At 31.5% G+C, this 21,590-nt stretch overlaps 1 protein-coding gene across 6 annotated transcripts in view; it reads left to right on the top strand.

The window, feature by feature from the left end:
• LOC106081092 (maternal protein pumilio) overlaps positions 1-21,590 on the top strand; it is an 809,199-nt gene that overhangs the window by 778,540 nt on the left and 9,069 nt on the right. The window lies entirely within an intron of this gene.

The following is a 21,590-nucleotide window of genomic DNA, read 5'->3' as shown; positions in this document are numbered from 1 at the left end:
TAAACGCACACACTTTTTTTGTTGTTTTTTGCAGCTTCTCAGACAATAATTAATGACAAATTAATACTTAAAACCCAACAAAACCGCCATGTTCATCTCTCAACGAGACATATGGTGTGTAGCCTTTGGCCACATATCAATTCGCACAATGTATATTTTAACATATATTAAAGTGTTTTAATTCTTATTTTTTTCCTTTTATCATTTTTTAATGAAATATTAACTTTAAGGTTTCATGTGACCTTATATAACGTTATCATATGTCGCATTTGGTTTAATTTTATTAAGCAACGAACTGGTTCTAAACAACAGTCTGAAAGTGAAGATGTTAATTAGGTTAAAGCAAAAAACGGTGACTTTATTTTTTAAATAAATTATAAAATAGAGACAAAGTTCTGTTAGTTTATTTTACAGTTAGAGGGGTTTTCATTCAAATACACAATTTAAAGTATGTTGTCAAAAAGACTTGTTATTGGACTAGCTGGCCCGATTAGCGATGCTTTACCCCAAAATGGATTTTTTTGAATAGATTTTTCTTTAAATATTTTGAAGCTATTGTCCAGCGGAGAAGGATATTTAGGGACATGAGTCCGTCTCAGATAATGGCTTACAGAAGGCTTACATGTGCTTCATATATCAACTTAATTCCTAATTTGGGTTCAAGATTTGTACAGTAGTTGTCAGAAACCTTCCATTTGACTTTCATATTGTCTCGTACATGTAAAAAGAAACTTATTTAGTAATGGAAACATTTCCCCTTTCCTCTCTTCCCACAAACTGAGAATTGCCTACTTTAAATCAGTTTAATCAAGTTTAAACTATTTTTTAACTTCACCCCTAAAAATATGCATTCAAAATCAATTAAAAAGTGACGATTAAGGGTGTTGAAATTCCCTACTGTCTTTTGAGACATTTTCAGATCTTTTGTAAAAAATCTGGAAATTTTGTAATAACAACATCAACACTAAATGTGCTAAATACTTGATTTCTATTGCATACTTTTAGGAGCTAAGTGAAAATTTGTACTTTAGTCTCAAGAACCTTCCATTTAAGTTCCGTATTGTCCTGGACGGCCAACATGTCTTTTTTTTAAGGTTGTTTTTGAGTGGTGGGGCTCTTGGCCTTAAAAAAGGGTATCAGCTTTCAAATACCAAATAATTTTCATATGATATATTGTCCCAATCGGTAAACATGTCCTTTTGGTCTGGTTCAGGAACAGGGCGTTCCCCCAGTTGCTTGCAGACAATTTTTTTTTGCAAATTTGAAAAATTTTCTATGGGATTTCAGTGAATTTTATATGTACTAACATTCCTACTGTCTATTGAAACATTTTCGAATCATTGATTCACACTTAATCGAAAATTTAAAAAATGTTTGAATGACCAACAATAAAATTTGTTAGATAATAGAATGTAAATGCATACTATTGGGAGAGAATTTCCTCTCTCCCACAAACTTAGAATTGCCTAGAATCAGGCAGTTAAGTTTAAATTATTTTCCCACTGCACCCCCAAAAGTATGCAGCTGAAATTCCGCTTTGTCTATTGAAACATTTTCGGATCATTCATTGAAAATCTGAAATTATTTTAATGACATGATGATAATAACATGAACACAAAATTTGCTAAATATTTGATTTTTAATGCATACTTTTGGTATTAAGTGAGAAACTTTTAACTTAGCTAGAAATGGAACATCGTCTCCTTAAATCTCACTTTTTTCCGTAAACTGTGAATCCATTGAATTACATAAAATCGAGAAACTGAAAAATGATTGAATGACATCAACAATAAATATTTTGAATATTTAAGTTTTGACGTATACTTTGAGGAGCTAAGATTTGAAATGTTTAACTTAGCTGGAAGTATTATAACGTCCCCATAAAACTCACTCTACCATAAACTGAGAATTACCTCAAGTAATATTGCCTAATTTGAATCAGGACTTGCAGTTAAGTTTAAATCATATTCTCTCTACGCCCCTTAAAGCAAGCGGTCGAAATCGAATAACTAACAAATCCTATTGTTTTGATATTAAAATATTTTTCTTATTTTTATTAAATATAAACAAACATTTAAAATTAAAATAAAATGGTATTTCTTTAGATGAGATTTCATTGAAGGGGCTAAAATTCTTTTCTATCTATTGCACCATTTTCATATTACTGATCCATTGATATACACAGAATCGAGAATCTGAAAAATATTTGAAAGACAACATCAACACTAATTTTCTGAATATTTGTATTTTAATGCATACTTTTTGAAGCTAAGTTTACAAATATTGAACTTAGCTGGAAATTGCACACCATCTCCTTAAAACTCACTCTCTTCCATAAACTGAGAATTATCTCAAGTAAAATTGCCTAGTCCGAATCAGGACTTGCAGTTAAGTTTAAATCATATTCCATCTACGCCCCTTAAAAAGTGACTATGAGATTTCATTGAAGGGGTGAAATTCCTTTCTGTCTATTACACCATTTTCAGATCATTGATCCATTGATTTACACAAAATCGAAAATCCGGATGTTTGAATGAGATCGACATTATATTGTAAAATATTTGAATTTTGGTGCATACTTTAAGGAGCTAAGTTTGAGAATATTTAACTTAGCTGGAAATTGAACACCATCTCCTTAAATCTCACGCTCTTTCATAAACTGAGAATTATTTTAGGTAAAATTGGTGGTAAGATGAATTTATGGTTGTAGATGTCCAAAGTTCCGCTGGCCGGACTTAACCCATTAACGGCTGACCATCGATTTCCTCATCCGATTTTGATAAAATTTCATATAAAGATTATTTAGAGCATTTAAATTTTTAATTTTTTAACCATTTTTTTTTTATTAGAAAAAAATATGAAAATTTTTTGAGAAACCTCTGAAAAAATTATTTTTCCTAAGCCACTGTGTTTTTACAACAACCAAATTCATAATCCAAACATTTTATGTCCATTTAGCGAAGAAAAGTAGAACGACATTGATTTCAAATTCCACCATCTGTCAGAAGTTATAGGCTTATCGACATAATTTTTAAATATAGAAAACATCAAATGCAGCGGTACATTACAAAGGTTTCCAGAAGTCTCATTTCTAAAAATTTTGAGAAACTTTTTTGATTGATTTTTTGTGCTGCAAAAATATTGCCCAATTTTGACAAGTAAATGTTTCCCCAAAATATGACCTAAAATGACGGTAATTTTTTTTAAACTAATTTGACTCGTCCACTTTGGGCCAATCCAAATTACAATAGGGTACCTCTTTCCTTACTAGTGCTATAATTTTTCAAAGACAGTTCTATTCTTGGGTATTTTTCAACCCATTCGTCGTTGATGTTGTTATAGCATTGTGTTATACACTGAGGCGGCAGCCTTTACCGATGAAGAACTCCATCGGGTCGATCCGGTACGCACAACCGGCTGCCATTGGATTGTTAATACGTTTTTAATTTAATTTACATATCTTGAAATATGTAAATTAATGAATCGGGCCTTACAGCTTATTAAGAATTTTTCTTCTTTGCCCCTAAAAGTATACATTAACAGTGAAATATCTAACAAATCTTTTTGTTGATGTCATTGAAATATTTATTTGAGTTTTTTTAAATTTAACTATCTCCAAATCATTAAAATTTATTGTTTCTGAGGAGCCTTTGGTTCGATTCCCATTAAATACTTTGGTATGCCCCTATAGCTAAGATTGCAATTAATTTCAAATGACATTAAACAAAAATTTTGTCCGAAATTTTTTGTCGTTGAAGTTAATTTTAAGCATTTTGTGAATATCTCCAGAAAGTATGCATCAATACTTTTTCAACTTACCCCAAAATTATGCACCGAAAAATTACCATTGAAATTTTTAATTTTCCTTTTTTGCAAGGTCTCTGGGGACCTTTTTCATTAATTTCTAAAAAATTTAAAAAAATGCGATTTCATATAAAATTCCATCCAAAGAGTACCTTATACTTCGAAAACGGATAACTCAACCGTCGGAGGGTTAAATTAAAAGTAAATTTAAAAAAACTCTTATATTCTAAAACACAAATGGGAGGCCTTTGGTTAGATTCCTACTAAAGGCTTTTGTCTGTATCTTCAGGTAAAGTTGCTATTCGTTTCAAATGAAATTAAAAAAAAATGTCCGGCAGCTTCATGTCGTTACAGCTAAATTAAAGTATTTTTCAAATTCTTTCTAAAAGTATGCATCAATATTTTTTCAGCATCCCTCAAACTTATGCACAAAAATATTACTATTATGTATAATACCAATAAAATAATTGGTTTAAGCAGTAAAAGTAAATTAAAAAAAGACTTTCATACCTTAAAACACCACACTGACTTGAATCGACTTCAGCTTACAAGTGGACGTCATTTGTTTCGATTCCTATTAAAGAACTTGGTCTAAAGTTGCAATAAATTTTAAATGAAATTATAAAAATATTACTTTCTCTGCCTGGCTACGACGCCGAACGCCTAGGTTTAAGTCCCAACGTGAACGTCAGAAACATTTTTTGGTGTGGTTATCCCTTTACTAATGCTGGCTACATTTGCAGGGTATCCTGTATTATTAAAAGTTCTCTACTAAGTGGTGTCGCTATGCGGCTTTGAGCTTAAAAACCTTAAATGGGACAGCACTCACTGATATGAAAGAAGTATCCCTTGTTCTTTAATGGAAAGTTAATGGAAAATTTTGTATTACTTTCCCTGCCATTTTCATATCGCTCAAGTATATTTAAAGCATTTCGCAAATTCCCTCTAAAAGTATGCATCATTGTTTTCTTCAATCTCCCCCCGAAACTATGCACCAAAAAATAACAATAAATTATTAATTTTTTAACAATTTTTGTAGCAATACCTCAAAACACCACAATGACTTCAGCTTTCCTATTGCCATAGTTGCAATTATTTTCAAATGAAATTAAAATAATATTTTTTTGGCATTTTTATGTCGAAGTTTATTTAAAGTATATTGCAAATACCTTCCAAAAGTTTACATCAATATTTTTTGCAACCTCCTCAACATTTAGACATATTTTTTTAATTTTTAGCAATACCGAGAGAATAATTGGTTCAAGTTAGAAAAACTTAAAACACCATATATTCATTCATTTCCTATTCCATTGAAAATTTCTAATTTATTTGAAATCGTAGCCTCGTCACTCCTTCCCTACCTTATCTGCAACGATTTTTACCCTCTGTCGACAAAACAACGAAACCTTTTACTCAATTATAAATCTACTTCAATGCTAAATGTAACATGCCAACCATTAGACATCATTTTGTTATGCAGTTGCAAGATATACTTGCTGGTTGGTATACTTATAGGCGGCAAACTCTTGCGTGTGTTATAGTTCAACTGACAATTACCTGTCTGACATATTCAATAATGTTTGCACAAGAAAAAAAAAATCGATTTTTTTTCATTATGGCAGCGAAACTTATAACCTGGCATAGAAAATTGCTTTCAATTCGGTCATGCAAAACATTGGATACTCATCACGACACGTGAAAGTATCCAACTAAGTGAGTAAGTAAAAAGTAAAATATTACTTTTAAAGAAGGAATTTAACTTCATATTAAGTAAGCTTTTGCTTAATTGTAATGTGACAGTACAACAACAAATGAGAGAAAAGTCCTAAGATTTTGGAGTTTCAAGCTGTAGTATAACAGTTATTCAAAAAAAGGCCACCTCACGCCCAAAAAGTAAAATTCTTTTTGACTTTTTGGGGGTTTTTCTACAAAAATTTAGGCAAAAACATAATCTACCTTAAATGTGATTAGTTTTATATTTTTTTAATTTTAGTTTTTATCACATATTGTTAATCCTTTTAATATGGTTAGGCTTTGCAGTTTTTATTTTTATAAAAGTTTTGTGTTTTATATAAATATTTCCATATTTTTAATTGTTCAAAGCCTACTTTTAGGCTTTAAAGTTAAAATAAAACAAAAATGTCATTTATCCACTCGCCACACACCATATTGAATAATAGTGCTTAATTAATTTAACAGTTTATATTTATCATAATTTGTAATTGCATTCACGTTGTTAAAACTTCATTAATGTGCAATTTTCAATTATTTCATTATGGCCATTATGTGCTTATTATCATCCAAATAATATGATGATTTATAGATTGCATAAGTATGGGCGAGAGACCTCTTTGGCCCATCCCTAAAGTATGCAATATAGCATATATTTATTACAAAAAGAAGTTATATGTATACATCTTCTCCAACTGAACTCTGTACTAATTTGTCTGCCTAATTAATGATATGCTATAATTAAAAATAATACACATTGTTTTAAAAACATTGTACAACACTTCCATCAGCAGTACAAAGGCGCCACAAAAAAATATATGCATGTATGAAGAGCATATAAAATTTATGTGAGTGTTTATATGAAACCATCTATAATTATGAAAAATATTAATGCTGGAAAATTAATTAACCACACTTAATGTCATTTAATGTTCAACTATTTATTATTAACAATTATGTTGGGTGTGTGCGTGTTGTCACCACCAGCATTGTCTGGCTATTTTATGTTAAAGGGGAGGAAGGGTTATTGGTGCAACCTTTGGGAAAATTATTATGATACAAAAAAATGGCCAGTATTTAAATCTCAAGTCATGAGAAAATATGTATTTACCAAGTTCTGTCACACACAGAGACTAAATGGCACTTCAGTTAAATGAACTTTAATTTAAACATTAATTTAAATAAACGTAGGAAGTAGTTTAAATTGGTACAAATAATGGAAAGGAATTGACCAAAAAATATTTTCTAAATAATATTTTGTTAAAATAAAAGATATTGCTTAAAATGTATGTTGGTCAAGATATTTTATACGCATGTTTCCTCTCTAGAGACTTTCAAAAATTGAGACATAAATCTCTTAGTTTGTTTTATAAAATATTTGTCTTATGTACGCAACTTTTATTTAAAATAATTTCTAATTGCGCCTAAAAGTATGCAATAATGTTTTCTCAACAACCATTATGACATTATAAGCGCTCATCATCGTTTTCCTTTTGCGTGGGCTCATCAATTCAATCCTAATTTTTGGATTAGACTTGAAAATCGGGATGAGGGAAAGCGTCATCTAAAACTTCTTTACAATCTATGGGTCATAATAATCGGTAAAGAATGTAACACCTGATTGAGGTTCTCCCCGCGACAACAATTACCATGTGGCAACCAACAGGGTCTGCATTTACATAGACCTGAACATTCCATTCAAAAAAACAGGGGAAAATTTTCTGATGTTCTCGCAAGAATTCAAGCCCAGGCGTTCGTCGTCACAGGCGGACATATATTGTATAAAGGTTTACAATTAAAAATTCCCGTCCGAACCTTGTATAAAAAAAATATTTTTTTTTACTCTAAAAATATCAGTGCCTTAAAATGAGAGTGCGATTCGGCATGAGAAAAATGATAAAGTCGTACATCGCTTCCATGGCCTCTGTGCTGAATTTTCAGCCAAATGCCAACATGTTCAACCGATTATTTTTAGCTTTACAAGAAATAATTTTTTTTTAACCAAAACCAAATTTAATTCAAGCTTACTCCTAAAAATATGATAAGGTTAAAGCCCCTAAAAATATACAACAAAATTATCTCTGTCAGATTAAAGTTGTGGTGTTCGCATTTTGGGTTTTTAGTAAGTAAGAATTTTTCTTGTAACAATTAGCGTATATCTTCCATGACCAACAGACTGTTTTCTTCAGTCTACACAAAATTTCATACTTAATCAAAAATTGGTTTTTACTCTTAAAAATATGTGGTTAGTAAGAAATTTTTTTATATTAACAGCAGGAAACAGCAAGTTTAATATATTCTTGAAACTTAAAAAATTTTTAACCAGATAATAAATTCCTCCAAAAAGTATGCAATTAGTTAGAAAATCCTATTTTTTTTTTTTTGCCAAATATATGATTTGAAAATACTGAGCATATTGCGTCTAAAAATATGCAGTATATTTTAAATGTTATCTTTTTTCCACATTATTTTCTTCAGTAAACGGAGTATTTTTAGCTACAAAGCATGGAAATGACCTTTCTAACTAAAACAATATCACCTAAAACCAAGCTGAAAATCAAAAAGCTACACTTTGTCACAAATTTTCTTTTATTTTCGAAGCATAGTGTTTCTAGATTCATAACCATAAAATTCTTTTTTAAACAAAAAATTATTTTTCCTCCTATAAATATGCATTCTGATTAAAATATGAATTTATACAAAACTTTAAAAAATTCGCCTAAATATATGCAGCAGGTAAAAAAAAAATATTTTTTCCTCTATAAAACCTTCCTATCACTTTTCCTTTAAAAAAAATTGTTTTTAGCTTAACAACAAAGACAATTATATTTAAACATAAAAATAATCTTTCATCCCTATATAAAGATATAGGAAAATGAAAAATTTCCTTTTCGTAACGAAAACTTAATAAAAAAAGGCTCCTTTGATTTTAAATGTTTTCAATTTCTCTTAAAAAAATATGCAATCAAATTATTTTTTTTTAAATTCGTATTGAAATATGCGATATATTTAAAATTCTACGCAATTTAATGTGCCTTTGTTTCTTTAGTAAAGTAAAACAAAACAAAAATCTTAATTTTTCTTAACGTGCATTAGACGAAAACTTTTCAAATATTTCGCTTAAAATTATGCAATAAAAAAAAAATTTTTTTTCCTACTAAACCTAGACTTTAAATTTATCAACCTATATTCTCTTACAAATGGACATTAAGAGAAAAATAAAATATTTGCCTAAAAATATGCAATGAATTCAATTTATATCCTTTATTCCACATCATTATTTTCTTAACTTTTATATTTTAAAATTTATTAACATTTAAAATTTCAAATTCTCATAAGTTCTCCTTGGGATATGCTGCATTTCTAATTAATACTCATGTAAATTTTGTAATTTCTATTTCTATGCATTACAGATAGTACTTATTTATAATCATTGTTAAAATTTACTACCCCCATAAGATGATTTTAAAACCTAGGCCATACTTATAAATTATAAATCAACTTAAAATTGCTTATCTGGAACATTTAAAACCCCCAAAAGCTATGCTTAGATAACAAAAAACATACATACATACAAACACATCCACGTAATTGCATTATCATAACTCTTCGCACCTTATATTGGCACACACACACACATATGTATATAGGCATGTATGCACAATTTAGTTGTGATAAAGCTTTGGTGATAAAGTGTTTACAACACATGTAATTGTCCCCATTTTGTATCCATACAGCTATCTAGCCAAGTTTGTATGTGATGAACCTTAAAAGTATTCGAACATAATTATATCCTGTCATTTGATGTTGAACACATGTATAGAATGACATGAAACGACCATAGTTGGACAGAGAAGACAATAAGCCGGGCCCATGCGACAATAATTCCCATCATCCAGGCTTAAAGACCTTGAATGTCCGACTATTCAGATGAATATAAATGGCAAATTTTGGACTTAAAGGCTAAGAGTGTGTGTGTGAGTTAGTGTGAGTGTGTTTGAATGTGTTCTAGTTGAGCATTTATCAAATGGACTCTCTCTATCTCTATGGATTTTAAAGGTGGCCATGAGAAGAGGGTTTTAGTGGGTGTGTTTGACTGCCTGTGTGAAAATATTTACCTTATTACACTCGAATGTCCTTGTCAAATGATTTGCTTGCAAAAGGACTTCGTTTTAGTTTTGGCTTTACACTTGTGGCAGTCAAATCAAGAGAGCTAGGCAAGACATTTACATGTGTTATAGCATTTATCCCAAATTGTAGTTTATCAAATACAAACAAACCAACAAACCTAGATAGAATATCTTGCTTGCTCTCATTGTCCTTTTGTTGGACATCTATCTTAAATGTGTGTGTGTTGGGCATTCTATTTGCAAACACCTTTTACAATGGCACATTATGCTATTCCTTATAGGGTTCCCTTGAAGTGAGGACATTGTGTGTCTGTGTATTTGTTTGTTTGTTCGTTGATTCATTTACACACCGAACATTTAATTACGCTTCCATTTGGAACAGACTAAGAGAATATATTCTCAATTATTAATGTCATTTTGGTAATGGTATCATTTTTGTGGGTAATGTTGCCCACCCTGTGTGTAATATACATATGTGAACACTTTCAAGGATTAGTATGCCTCTTGTGTGGATTAGGGATTTGACAAAATCTCAAGTATCGAACAAGAAAATGGCTGCAATTTTGTGTTGTATATATTAAATGGGGTTTGAGAAATCATAGCATATTCATAATAATTAAGTTTGCACAATGTTTAACAAGCAATGATAATATTTTAATTTAAAATTACTTAAAGCCTCATCGGAGAATAAAGGCAAAATAAATATTTAATAAAAACTTAATGACATTTTAGCCATGTCAGAGATTTTATATTAATCTGTTAAGAAGGCTAAGACAACATGTAAGATTTCATTGCCAAAAGAAAAAAATCAAAATTTTCTATAAAGACAAAATTTCAGTGAAATTTTCTCTAAAGACAAAATGTCAGTGAAATTTTCTCTAAAGACAAAATGTCAGTGAAATTTCTGTAAAGAAAAAATTTCAGTAAAATTTTCTCTAAAGATAAAATTTTCATGTAATTTTCTCTAAAGACTATGCAAATGCAAATTTTGCCCATGAACATTCCACTAAGGAACAGGGGTAAACTTCTCACATATCAATGAGTGCAGTCCCATTCAAGTTTAAGCTCAATGATAAGGGGCCTCCTTTTTATAGCCGAGTCCGAATGGCGTGCCGCAGTGCGACACCTCTTTGGGGAGAAGTTTTACATGGTATAGTACCTCATAAATGTTGCCAGCATTAGGAGGGGAAAACCACCGCTGAAAATATTTTTCTGATGGTCGCGCCAGGATTCGAAACCAAGCGTTCAGCGTCATAGGCGGACATGCTAACCTCTGCGCTACGGTGGCCTTCCTCTTTCCATGAAATATTCTCTAAAACAAAAATTTCCATGAAATGTTTTCTAGAGATATATTTACTGCATAATTTTGGACGTAATGTGAAAGTCAATTTATATTTTTAAATTAAGAAATGTTTTTGTGATGAATGAAAATGACTGAAGTGAAGGGATTGTAAAAGAGACTTAAAAAATTTTTGCTGCCTATTTATAGGCGAATTTTTTCCAAATGTTTGTTTGAATGCATATGTTCAGGAGAAATCGGCTACTTTTTAACTTAAGGCCTATGTTTAGTAGTAATTTTTCGAAAATAAAAGAAAAATAAATTAAAAATTTAAAATTCATGGCATCTCTTTAGGTGTAAAAGTATAAATTGCATATTTTTGGGGGCGAAATATTTAAAATTTTCTAATATAATTCAGTTAAGGAGAAATTTTGTATTTCTCCAATTAATGCATTAACGCTATAGAATAGATGGCATTTAATTTAGTCTTTCCGTTTACAACTCATCAAATTATCAATTTTCGACTACAAAGAATCGTCGCAAAATTCTAAGACGGTTTTACGATGTCGGTTAGTCTCGCCATCTGTCAGTTTTAATCTCACCACAGCCTTCAAAATTGAAGACATCGTGAGGAAATTTTTTTCAGACCTGTATTTCTTCAATACGCAGATTCTTGGACGGTCCAAATCGGAACATATTTGAATATAGCTGCCATATAGACTGATCTGCTTATTTAGAGTTGTAAGGCTATAAAAGCCAAATTTATTTTCCAGTTTTGCAGAAACTTATAACGCTTAGTTTTTTCTAAGCCACTTGATATACATGCCGAATTGGTCCCAATCACACTTTGACCCGATTGCGCTGAAATTTGAAAGTCATTTATGTTAAGACCCCAACATCCGACTGGAATATGGTCTAGGTAGGACCATATTTCGATATAGCTGTCATATAGGCCGTTATCCCGAATAAGGGAGCATAACTGGCATATTTATAAACCGATTTGACTGAAATTTGGAAGAATGAGTTCTATTAGGTCCGTGACACATATGGATCGGTTTATATTTAGATACAGCTGTCATATAGACCTATATGGTGATAAAGGGTTTTAATGTCATAACAGTCGCATTTGCTACTTGATAAGGCTGAAATTCGAAACGGTAGGTTGTATTGAGCCTACAGACATCTGACCCAAATAGGGTTCAAATCGGATCATTTTTAAAAATAGGTGCCATATACAACGATATGCCTATTTGGGGTCTTAAGTTCATATAATTCGTATTAATTTCCCAATTTCGTTTAAATTTGGAGCAGTGAATTGTATTAAGTCTACCGACAACCGAACTGATTATGGTTTAATCTGGACCATATTTGGATAAAGTTGCCAAATTAACCGAAATCAGAATTTAGAGTCTTAAGTCCACAATAGCCTCATTAGTTAAGGAATTCCGCTCCTCACGATATCTGAACCGAGTATGATCCACATATGACCTTTGTAAGATATAGCTGTCGTAACCACCGAACTTCCATTTTAAATCCTTAGCCCATAAAAGGGGCATTTATTACCCGATTTCGCAAAAGTTTAAACTTTGACCTGCATAAGGCTTCTCGGCATCTAAAGCAAATATGATCCAAATCGGCCCATATTTGGATGTAATTATGCACTTACTGCTGCTATAATAAAATAGTATAATAAATTTATCCAGGGTGTTGGGTATCCAAAGTTCGATAAGGCCAAACTTTTTTAAAAAAACTGGTTTAAATTTTTTTTTTTTAAATGTTTACTATAATTAACCCAAAAAATCGAAAAACTGTTCACCCAAAATATATCTTCCGTTTTAGCAAATTGGTAGTTTGAACTTCTTGGCTTCTTTCATTTGATGGTTTGTCGCTAAAATATGCACATAGACTTCACCTATGGCCTTTTAAACCCACATTATATACAGGACCTATAGTCTCCATTGAGCGCTTAGAAGCCTTTCTTCTCGCTTAGTTGTTTTCTTCAAAAATTTTTCATAAATAATAATAAAAATTTAAAATATACTGTATAATCACTGCATTTAGTTTTTGAACTTAAGTTCAGCACCCCCATCATATATAGGACCTATAGTCTCCATTGAGCGCTTCGAAGCCTTTTTTCTTCGCTTATTTATTTTATTTAAAGAATTTGCATAAAAAGTTTTTTAAAATGTTACGCCTAATAGTATGCAATAAAAATTTCAAATGTACTGTATAATCACTGCATTTAGTTTTTGGCACTTGAGTTCAGCACCCACATCATAAACAAGATCTATAGTCTCTATTGAACGCTTAGAAGCCTTTTTCGTTTGCTTATTTGTTTTCTTAAAAGAATTTGCACAAAAAAGTTTTTTAAACTTTACGCCTAATAGTATGCAATAAAATTTTGAAATGTACTGTATAGTTACTGCATTTAGTTTTTGATGGTCGATATTGTTGAAACTGTCGAAACTTTGTGTTTAAGCTTTCAACTGGGTTCCCGCAATTAAAGCGTTGAGCTCAAATATTTCTTCATGTAAATAGGGTTCTTTTGAAACAATTTTATTTCATAGTTGTCACACAAAATTTTCCCTAAAGTTTATTATACTGTCACTTTGTTTTTCTGTTTTTCCTTTTATTATAACATATATATATATAATAATTCTTTTTGTAAATTTATGTATATAATTTCGCTATCAAAATACATCCTTTTATATTTGCCATCATTCTAACCATAACTCTTATACATCATAAACGTTTATTTTCTCATGCCATATGTTGCTGCTGCCACACCACACATCAAGTGACGCGTATGCAATGCCTTTGTTTTCATTGTCCTTAAAAACATCGCACATATACAACCAAAATGAAAAGAAAAAACAAAACGTGCATACAAGTATACCGCAGCATCCTTTTCACCTGAATATGGTTGGAAGGGATTAAAGGCTGCTTGATTACCTAGCCTTTCACCAGGGTGAAATTTTTATTGCCATTGCGGCTGTTGCTGTCGTTGTCTTTGTGGCACAATGGCAACAATTCAGACTACATTTAAAGCCTCACCATAGTGCCATTTGAGAGTTTTTTTGTGTTTTATTTCTTTTTGCAGAGCTGTTTTTGCTCATGCATAGTTAGAGTTGTATAAGAACTTTATTTCAAATGGTTTGCCTCCCTGCCAAATGCTGATGTTGTTAATGGTGCACAAACGCTGTTGATTCTGTTGCTGCTGCTACCACTACTGTTGTTGTTTATGTCTGCACCATGTTTAGCTTCAATTTTGCTTTTACATACATATCTACATATTATCTCATACTCTGGGTAAAAATCTCAGTCTCCTTGCATTTTTTTACATTAGTTTCAGCCTGAAGTTTCGTTTGCAAGGAGTCGTCTGTGTCTAGTCTCTCTGAATCCCCGCTGGCTTTTATAAACAGCATAGAAAAGCTAACACATATGCAGTGTACAAACGTTTATGGTTTTCATTGTAGATCTCACTCTATTACAGCAGTGTGTGTATAAGTATTTGTGTTAGAGTATTTAGTTAGATTTTTATTTGCATTGCGAGAAAAAATCCACCTGCTGATGCGCCAGCTAACCAACCAACCATCACACCAAAAGATCTTTCGTCTATAGCACTTGGTGTAGATAGTATTGCATACCTTGCAGGATAGCGTTTTGTTTTGTTTGTTAGTATTTGAAAATAACGGAGTAACTGTTGCAAAAGCAACAAGAGCCACGATATGTCGTCTGTCCATCTTTTGGTCTGTTTATATGCATACGTATGTATAGCCTTCTATTTATACATCATGTCTCTACACACACTGTGTAAATACATAACGTACATGTTTTTGTTAGTGATACTTTTATTATTGTTGTCAAATGCAGCCAATTGTTGGAGGGAGTTTCGCAAAAAAAAAGTAATGGAAATGTGAATTTATTTTTTTCAGCAAAATTCAATTTTGTGAATGATACATTTTTGGAAATGAGTTGCATATATGAAAGCATGCAAGGAGGGTAAACAATTGTTTATTTTCATTTATGAAAAGTAAATAAATAAGTTTGAAACAACGATTTGTAGATGCTACACATTGTGAAGATTGTTTTAAAACGAAAATTTTCAAGGACGATCCGAAAAGTATGCATTGCTTTTAAAAATTTATTAAAGAATACCACACAAAAATTTCATTGAAAATATGCCTGTAGAGAAAATATCACTGCAACTTTATCTGTGGAGGAAATTTTGTCTTAATTGAATTTAAAATACCAAAACCCGTTTTCACAAAACTTATTGTAGAAATAGGTTTATTTGGAGGCCATCTTGCTCAGAGTTTAGTATGTTCGCCTATGACGCCGACCGCCTGGGTTCAAATCCCGGCGCGAATTTTCAGCGGTGGTTATCCCTTTTACTAAAGTTAGCAACATTTGGGAGCTATCCTGCCATATTAAAACTGTTCAACCAAGATTGTTTTGATACGAAAGTTCTCAAGGTCAATCCTAAAAGTATGCATTGCTTTTATTTCCTTTATTTAATGTTAAACATTTATTAGAGAATACCACACAAAAAATTTCATTTAAATTTTTTCTATAAAGAAAATGTCACTGAAATTTTGTCTTTCAAGGATTTCCTAAATTTAATTCGAAAGACTAACACTGGTATTCTACAACTTAATGTAGACATAGGTTTATTCAGAGGCCACCATGGCGCAGATATAAGCCTGTCCGCCTATGACGCCGAGCGCCTGGGTTTAAATCCCGAGCAAACATCAGAAAATGTCACTGGAATTTTGTCTTTAGAAAAAATTTCACTGAAATTTTGTCTTAAAATTCACTGAAATATTGTTTTAACAAAAAATGTCACTTAAATTTTGATTTTAAAGAAAATTTCACTAAATTTTCGTCTCTTCAAAAATATTTATTGAATTTTCGTCTTTTCAAAAAATTTTATTGAAATTTTGTATTTAGAGATAATTTCCAGCAAATATGAAGGCAAAGTTACTATTTTGGCATTGTCATTGCATACTTTTAGGCGCACTTCAGGGTTAACTCATTTTCAAGCACCTTTTGTGCCGATACAATTCAAATAACCATAGAATTCTTTTATGCAATTTTTCCACATAATTACTCTTCAATGCCGATATCTCCATCAATAGATTCTTAGCATTTTTCCCAAACAAGAACTCCTTCCAGCCTTTGTACTATACAGACAATGGTTGTGCTCTAATTTGAGAACTCTTGCCGCATTGCCGATATCCTCTATGTGTTACAAAGGGATTCCTTTAACAACAACATGTTAATTGTTTTTTGTCATTCATACATAGACACATATCCAATTGTCTGTGAAAATGATGATAATAAAATATTGTCGCATTTCTATTGTGTCTTTTTTGTCATAGAAAACAACAACAACAACAACTGTAATAAAAAACAGCAAATGCGGTGCATGGCAAATGAAAGGCGGTCTGATATCTCTTATTCTTCTGCTGAGCTTTGGTGCTAGGATGTAGGGGTAGTATAATTGACACAACAGTGTTATGCTGAATTTATTGTGCTGTGTTTGTGTGTTTTTTTGTTCTCTTTGTAGACAAAGACTAAAGATTATCTGAAGCAGGCAAGTGAATAGATGCTAGCATGAAGGATAATTTTAGGTCAAAGCCATACTATTATGCATGACAAAACAAGGTGAATTCGATTAATATTTTAACAAAGTTACGATGTCTTTGCCTTGTTAGAAATGAAGAGACGGTGCAAAACTTCATTTTTATCTATGTTGTCTATGTTTTCTAATAGATGCTTGTTTTTAAATTGGAAATGTATTAATGTATATTTATATATATATGCGTGTCAAAACGGAAATTTAACAAAGTTTTGCAATTTTTAAAAGTTCCTAATTGTATGCAACATTTTTATGTAACATTACATGTGTTACTGAGACAATGTAATAATGCTACCAATTTTCAAAACTTTCAAACCAAGTCTTGAAGTAACTCAAATTTTTGATATTTCCAATGTGCCTATAACCAAATCTTGAAATAACTCGAATTTATAAAATTATTCCTATTAAAATTTAAATTGTTTATTTCACTTCTTTTAAACATATTTCTGCGAAAAAATGCGTAGCATACATTTGGGGAAACTGAAGTTTAGTTGGATAGTGAAATATACTTCAAAAAGAGTTTCAAAATGGTCTTAATGGTCATTTAACCAAATTTGCTTTTTCCCAAGCTTCTAAAAGCATGTGCTTTAAATTGTTTGCTGTGACAATGAGCCAAAATTTTTTCAAAATATTTCACTGTTTTCAATTCCAATGCTTAAAATTAAAACAATTATAGCAATTATGCTTTTATTGAAAAATGTTTGATTATTGCAGTTAATTTTTGTATGCATTTATACGAAAAAGTGGAGCAGACATTTAAGCGAAACTACAACTTAGTTCCAAAACGAATCATACTTTTGTACGAGTGTAGAAGTGTGTCTAAATGGGATTTTAATGAAATCTTGTTATTTTCTAAGCTCCTAATAGTATGCAACATTATTATGTGCCATCAGTTATTTGCTGCGACAATGTAAATATGCAATTTTTCAAAAATGTCTCACTGCGCCTAAATCCAAGACCAATACTAATAAAATTGTAGCATTTAAGTTTTTAATTGAAGAATTTATTTTATTTTAATACCACAATAGTATAGCACACATTTGAAGAAAATTGAAATTTAGTTTAAAAACTAAACATTACCTTATGCGGGTATAGAAAGAGTTTTAATGAAAATTTTAACAATGAAGCTATTTTAACTATCCCCCAAAGGTATGCAACATTATTGTTTGTTTTTATTTTGTTACTGTGACAATGTAAATATTCAAAAAATTTTCAAAAATTTTACACTGTGCCTGAATTTAACCTTTTTTTAAAATATTTTTACGAAAAATTTCGAAACTGTAATTTATTTTAAAAACAAACCATATTCTTGGTCGAGTGTGAAAAGATGTCTAAATTGAAATTGAAACAAGTTGCAACATTACTGTATGCGATTAAATTTTTTACTTTGAGTAAGAAAATATGCCAAAATATTTATCAAAAAATTTCTACTTAGCCTAAATCTAAAACTCAAAATTCATAACATCATTACATTGAACTTTTTGACAAAATTATTTTGTTTATGTTGATAAATGTTTTAAAATATTTTTCGAAAAATTTGTAGCATACAACTGGGAGAAACTGTATTTTTTTTTGTTTGAAACTAAATTGAGTGTTGATAGGTGTTTAAAGTTAAATTTAATCAAGTTATACACGCCATTTTTTTCATTTTTCCAATCGGCCGAAAAGTGTACAATATTATTATGTGCCATTATATTGGTTACTGTTACAAAGTAACAATACAAATTTTTTTTTCAAAAATTTTCCAACGGTCTATGGAAATATGCATTTTTTTTTTTAAATCCACAAATCAAAATTAAATAATTATGGCAAATATTTTTTTAATCGAATTCTTTTATTTCTATCAATTATAATTTTGAAAAAGTGTAGCATACAATTGGGCAAAACTTAAGAGTTTGTTCGAAAATGAAGCATACTTGTTTACCCATAGACAAAAAATGTCAAAAAGCAGTTTTACTGAAACGTTTTGTTATTTTTCGAAGCCCCTCAAAGTATGCAACAGTATAATGTGTCCTTTGTTACAGTGACAATATAAATAAAAGCAAAATAAAAAAAATTAAATAATTATTATATTTATACGGAGGCCACCGTAGCGCAGAGGTTAGCATGTCTGCCTATGAAGCTGAACGCTTGGGTTTGAACCTTGGCGAGACCATCAGAAAAAAAATTTTCAGCGGTGGCTTCCCCTTCTAATGCTGGCAACATTTGTGAGGTACTATGCCATGTAAAACGTCTCTCCAAAGCAGTGTGGCACTGCGTTACGCCGTTCGGACTCGGCTATAAAAAGGAGGCCCCTTATCATTGAGCTTAAACTTGAATCGGACTGCACTCATTGATATGTGAGAAGTTTGCCCCTGTTGCTTAGTGGAATGTTTATGGGCAAGATTTTCATTTGCATTTATACGAAAATGTTTAGCATACATTTGGGTTAAACTGATATATATTTTGAAAATAAAGCATAGTTTTAGGTAAATGTTTTCATCCACCGAGCTAAAAATACTATTTCGTCCATTTTTTTAAGTATAAAAGCTTCACTTTATAATTTTTGTTAACTTTGTTAAACCAAAAAATGTTCGTGCCATATATGATGTTGCACATGTAACTACACCACAACTAGAATTAATTGTTTCAAAAAATGTTTCAAAAAAATGCATTCTATTATACCTAAGTTAGCCAATTAAATTAAAATTTTATAGTTGCCAATTTTTAGTTTTATTTTGCTCTTTTTTTCTGGAATTTCTACCTTCAACATTTTTCCACATGCATGGGCAAATAATTTACAATTATAAATTCACCAAAAACTCTCAGATCAGTGAAATGTAAATGTAGTTAGCACGTGATTTTTTCCCAAGCTCTTACTTATATATGTATAACCACAATGTGTGAATAACAGTGAAAACTAAATATAGCAAAACAACATGGTTTTCCACTGAAAACATGGATATGAAATTAAATGGTATATAAATGCAAGAACTTTTATTTATTTTTAAAATTTCTACCTCAAGTTCAGGGAAAGGTTAGGAGAGTAAGAGAGAAAATATGACCCTGCCCTAACTGGTGAATATATTTTTGCCACGTTTTTTGGAACGCGAATGCGTTGCAAAAATTTCATGGCATAACAACACACTCATACACTTTACACTCACACATTGAAATGTAAATGCATTAAGTTTTTATGCTACTCATACTTTCTTGCTAAATTTCATGGGCCACCCTTGATCCTGCTTTCTTCCTGGTTTTCACAAGCCTCTGTTTTGGCAGTCACGTTGCTTGCTCCATTGAGTGAGTGGGAGTGGGAGTACGCGCGAATATCAATGTTACTAGTACGGCGATACATACATGAAAATATTGCAAAGAGAAAATTATTGTTATTAAAAATAACTTTGACTGCTTCATCGTCGACATCATAGTTATAAAACTCACGTGTTGGCCTCCCTTCACGCGTGGTGCTAACTAAGCCCCTCATACTTTTATCCTCGCCCACCATTAAACCTACCACTACTTCTGCAAAACCTTGTTAAATGTTAAAGGGAAATTCCATTTAAAATGTTATAAATTTCATTAAAATTTCATATTCCCTTGGTGTTTTTTTTCCTACATGTGAATGTAGTGCTTTTTTGTTTTCGCAATTTTTCGCCTCAGTAATTGTTAACAATATAATTGTTTTGTTTAAGCATATGTTTCAACGGCTCTTTGTTTTTGTTGAGCGCTTTACTTTTGTAACTAAATTGTAAACAGTAATTGTTTTGAAATGGTTAAATATTTTAGGAAATCTTGTTATACCCATTTGGGTGTCTGTATGTGTTAAATGTTTAATGGTGAAAAACCGTAACATATTTTCAGGCATTATGTGTGGTTTTAAAATGTAAATTGTGTGTTAGAAGACAAAAACAAAACCATTTGGCAAATTTAATGGGGGAACGAGGAAAAGAGAAAAACAGGGTTTTAGAATTGAGACATTAGACTAGGCCAAAATTTTCATTAATCAACCCCATTGAAAAGTTGCGAAAATTATTTTAAAGCCTCATCTGGGGTGGGCCTGCAAAACGCATTCACCATTGGCATACGAGGCTCTACTATAAATGAGTGCTTCGATTTTTTTTTTGGAAAATTTTTGTCAACATTTTATTTCTATAGAAAATTTTGTCAAAATTTCATTTCTTTACAAAATTTTGTCAAAATTTTATTTCAAAAATTTTGTAAAAATTTTATTTTTATAGAAAATATTATTTTTTTTTTTTCGGATATCACAGCCCCATGCCACTATGAAAAAGCACCTTAGCCAGTAATCGGCTAGTTGTGAGTTCTTTTCCATACCACGCCTCTAAGTTTGTTCATATCTGGTTTTGTGTCCTTAGTGCTGGTGTCTGTTAGCAATATGGCATAGAAAATGATCCACCATCTCATAATCTTCCTCACATCCTATCACTTGCCGCACCTATGCTGCATAAGTGACCTGGTTGTCATATTTCCGAAAGCTATACTGACCTCCTTCTTTTCACGATTCTGGTCTCGCCATAGGAATTTCGTCGTCATACCGACCGTTTCGCTGTTCCACAGTATAACATGCACATTCATCGACCACACCCTTAACTAGTAATGTGTCGCCCATAAGGGCTTTGGATTAACCAAGTTTATTGACGGCAATCCACTAGCCTTCACTGCCAAATCGTCTGCTCTGCCGAATCGTGCCATCCTCGAAGAAGGCGTTTATCTTCTTACACTTCTTCTTCTTATTGCCCCAATAGCCTGTTTATACGTATTCCATAAAGATGTTCGCACTCGACGTTTTCGCGTTAACACCATACCAGCTTACGCTTTTCGTATTACGGTCAGGCAGTCGGAATCAGATCGCAGTCCCTGAGCTCTCAATGTAGACCCCCAGGCCCACTCTGTCCTCTATCATTGATCTATCCGTATATTATGAACTTCCAGATGGAAATACCAGAGTTCCATTAATCCAAGACTGTGCCGCTGGCAGCAGTGCCTCGCACTAGACCTCAAG

The sequence above is a fragment of the Stomoxys calcitrans genome, chromosome 2 (assembly GCF_963082655.1).
Source record: "Stomoxys calcitrans chromosome 2, idStoCalc2.1, whole genome shotgun sequence".
In the NCBI taxonomy this organism is placed as follows: domain Eukaryota; kingdom Metazoa; phylum Arthropoda; class Insecta; order Diptera; family Muscidae; genus Stomoxys; species Stomoxys calcitrans.
Note: the sequence above shows the minus strand (reverse complement) of the source record. Positions and strands in the feature narration are given on the sequence as shown.